The 4,005-nt window shown below is 37.7% G+C and overlaps 1 protein-coding gene across 4 annotated transcripts in view; it reads right to left on the reverse strand.

The window, feature by feature from the left end:
• The window catches only part of LOC137656459 (uncharacterized), a 30,424-nt gene extending 27,239 nt beyond the window's left edge, over window positions 1-3,185 (reverse strand). For 2 of the 4 annotated variants that reach the window (XM_068390641.1, XM_068390633.1), the window contains exon 1: window positions 2,960-3,185. The gene's annotated coding sequence lies outside the window, so the exon portion shown is untranslated. Of the gene's footprint in view, window positions 1-2,639 lie in introns of all 4 variants that reach the window. The other 2 variants (XM_068390654.1, XM_068390646.1) reach the window with 1 other exon arrangement.
• Window positions 3,186-4,005: the final 820 nt, after the last annotated feature.

A 4,005-nucleotide genomic window follows, 5' to 3' on the forward strand; every position in this document is an offset into this window, starting at 1 on the left:
CACACGTATAGAGAACTGTACTATGATTAGTCATCTTAGACAAAGCCTTCTTCTTTGGGTAGAAAAGCAGTACAGCATTTGGTAGAAGATTGAGAGTTATGTGTACCCCCATTTCTTCCCAAAATGAGACAATTTTTGGCAATCATTTCTCCTGGTACAAGACTGAACCTACATGCTGAAGAGGCGGGTACCAGTTTTTCTCACTGTTTGGAGACAACTTTCGTCATGCACCATTTCCCTCTCTCTCCCTAAAGAGAGTAATCATCTGGAAAGGTGGGAAGGGGAGTGCTCTTCATCCCAACCAGTAGTACATGAGCTCAACTTCTCACGAGAGTTGCGTATACCAATGTTCCTTCCCACTATTGGACAATATAACTTATTTCTTCCGGTACAAGAATGAGCCGAGGTAAAATATTTGTCACCCCTGCCGAGAACTTAGACACCTCTTTAGTGCCGTGTGTATCAATGTTTCTTCTTGCTATGTGACAACTTTTGACACACCCTCACATAGAGAGGATCCTTGTACTGCACTAGCTATCCCATGGGGAAAGAAACGATAGGACGATAGGAGTTGCACATATGCAACCCATATCAATCGGTATTCTAAGACTTCTTTTACTTGATCCTCCCAAGAAGGAGGAGCAAAGAATTTCATAAAAATGAGGCAGTGGAGGAGGAGGAATTTGAAGTTTGCCTTCTACAGACATTTCTAGTGGAACTCTGAAGACAAAACAAACCAAGTGATAAGTCCTTAGTGCCTTTACGCTTGGTCACAGAAAAACTCTCTTCCTTATATGGAGCACATTGATGTCTATGGAATACCAACCTACTTAGGATTATGTTGTTATCAGCATCACAGAACCAAACAAGCAAGGGAATAAACAGCAAACAAGAATGCTGTCTAACAGGAACAAGAATGCGAATATTGGCAGATTTGCACAGAAAACTGTCACACAGCAACAGTTTTTGGGAAACAATTGCAAATCCTTCCATGCTTCTACATTTTCCTCACACACGATGGAACTTCCAACATATCTATCTGAAAGAAAAGGCAAACCTGAAAAAAGGAAGATGAGGACGTAGCAAGTATGTATGTACTATCTTGCAGTTGAAAACCAAGTGGAATTTCAGCTATCCGCTACCCTCCAATTAACTACCGTCACCTCATTAAGTTTTAACATTAGCCAGCCTCGCTGAAAGTATACTTCTATTAAAGAACAAAAGTTTGTATTGGTATAGAAACAAACCAAGTTTCTAAGGGAAGCAGGTCAAGAAATAAATGCAGGGAAGGCCTAATCTAAGGATACAGATGTCTAAGGGGAGGATATCATAACCAAAACACACAGCTCCCTACGTTAGGTACAGTTACAATTACTACATTAGGTTAGGTGGGAACCTTGTGTTTAATCCCTTTTAAAACATCACATTTCAGTCCTAACTTCTAGAATTCTTAAACATCCACAGTTTCTAAAATACAGACTTCCTCTAAATATTTTCACCAAAATCATTTAAATCAACTACAGTATAACGATATATGGAAAACCTCATATTTAATTTCATTAGGGATATTGTGTTATACTATACTGTAATTTTACTAGCGTTCAATTGGCCTCCTAGAATGAATTAAGTTCAATCTCCTAGACTTCCTAATTATCTTTTAAATGAGATATTTGAAATTTGCCATGACTTGGAAAAAGAAAATCTATTATAATGCAAATGAGTCGATTCCATTTTGAGAATCAACGGCAAGAATTTGACGTGTACTATGCGTCATCCACCCTTCCAGCTTTAACCTATCCCAAAAAACTTTAAGGAAAAGTTTGAGCAATGTAAACACAGCTTTTACTTTAAAACTGTTTGACAAATGGGAGAGCCCATTCTATTTACATTGCATATGTAAGGAATTTACAGTTATAACTATATCGTTACATGACGTTAACTGAAACATTACAATTTGTTATGTTGTCTCCCTATTTGAGAGCAAAGGCACATTTCTTTGTATGGGTAAATCTTAACCACAGTATCATCATAAGTAAACATCAAATTTTCATAGTAACTTTTAACCCAAGGAGCCTTTGTATATCAGCGGCCAGTTCCTCATGCGTTGAATAAATAGGGACCTAAACTTTTCCCCCTAACCTAACCTACAAGCCATGTCCTTACCTACATACTTAACGACCCCCCTTACACTGCCGTATTCTAAGTTAGCCATAATAATACAAACAGGTGCCAGCTATCATACATACACCCATAACCCAACTTAGGATGATGTCTTTACCTACCATGTCCTTACTATTTTGGGGGACGCCAACCCCAAACCTAGTCAGTTTTACTTTTAATGCAAATACACACGACCTATAATACTTTTAAACCCAGCCTTCCTAATCACCTTTGGAGCCTTTGTATATCAGCGGCCAGTTCCTCACATGTTGAATAAAAATAGACATCAACTAACCTATACTTTCCCCACTAACCTAACCTACAAGCCGTGTCCATACCTACTTACTTAACGGGGAGGCTAACGCCCCCCTGCGACCCCCCTTACACTACCATATTCTAAGTAAGACATAATAATACAGGTTAAGTTTTACTGTATTATAATATACACAGGTGGCCGCTATCATCCAAACACCCCTTACCTTTTATCATAAATGCCGTACAGGGATACAATAGCCGACAGGATTTCTTTGGATAGATGGCTTCTACGTTATGTAGTTCCTTGGGGTCTTAAGTGACATCGACTAATCAGGACAATGCAATTCAACAATGGCCTATTTAATATGGCACAAAGGTTTAAAAGGTAATACATGCGTTAGTGTTGATCTAACGACCCTAGGTACATCACATAACATACATTAGCCTTCAGCTCAATGTACAAGCTTGTAAGGAGTCCTTCTATTAGGGCATCTTGTTTCTTTTTAGAGGTATTTTTTTGGATGCAGACTTAACTCGCACTTACTTGACTACTAATTTCGTTCTATTCCATTCCCTTTCACGATATTTTAATTTGTCTAGAGATTGTAGCTCATGGAAATAGTCAATTGGTTAAAATTCACAGGTATCCAGGTTCCTCGTTGCTCTCTCCACAACACTGGAGATTGTGGGCACACTACTAGAAGACGCGTAATAGTTGCAAAAAGCAGCAATCTGCAGAAACTTCATTATCATTGGTCGCCTCCTACGCAGACAGCAGAGCTTGCATACTTTTACTTCCAATTTCTAGGACCTTTCTAATATACCGAGCAATCTCTTGATTTGTTGTTTCTAAATTCCCCATTTCTATGTTATTATTTCTAAATTTCCTTAACTCATTACATTTAGACATATGCTCAGTAGTATCCTCTGCCTCCCTACACAACACACAAAGCCTATCCTTATCATTCCTGTTTCAATAATTTTCTTTTAATTCTAGCATATCTAACCTTGTTTTCATAACTATTACTGCCTCATTAGTGTTAAGTTCTATGTAGTCTCTTCTGCCATTACTAGGCTATTCACAAACCTCAGTTTGGTCATTTCTGCTTTCTTTTCTTCTATTTTTCTTTTAATTTCATTTGCCACTTTAGTTTTTATTTCTTTTTTGAGCTCTTGCTTTTTATGCTTTCTTACTACTTCAATTTTAATATCATATTTATTGCATATTTCTATGTTACCCTTCCACACATTCTCCATAGGGTTCTCTTTTTTTTTATCTTTCACTGCCTCCTTAACTAGTCGTTTGTCATCTGATGTTATGATGCAATGAAAAAGCATCATCTTTTTATACTCTATCCTATTTTCAACTGGCCATATTCCTGCCTCTGCTATTGGCCCCCAGTAAGGTGTGATAGCAACATGTTCAAATATTCCTTTCATAATTTTGTACTATATACTCTCTATTTCTTTCAATATACCCCATGTATCAGTATTTGCAAACATTGTAGGTACTACTACTGTCTCATAGACCTTTATTCTCACTAGCAATGCCAAATCTACTCTGTTGCTGTCTCCATACTTCCTAGTCAT

Source organism: Palaemon carinicauda, chromosome 1 (genome assembly GCF_036898095.1).
Source record: "Palaemon carinicauda isolate YSFRI2023 chromosome 1, ASM3689809v2, whole genome shotgun sequence".
Lineage (NCBI taxonomy): Eukaryota > Metazoa > Arthropoda > Malacostraca > Decapoda > Palaemonidae > Palaemon > Palaemon carinicauda.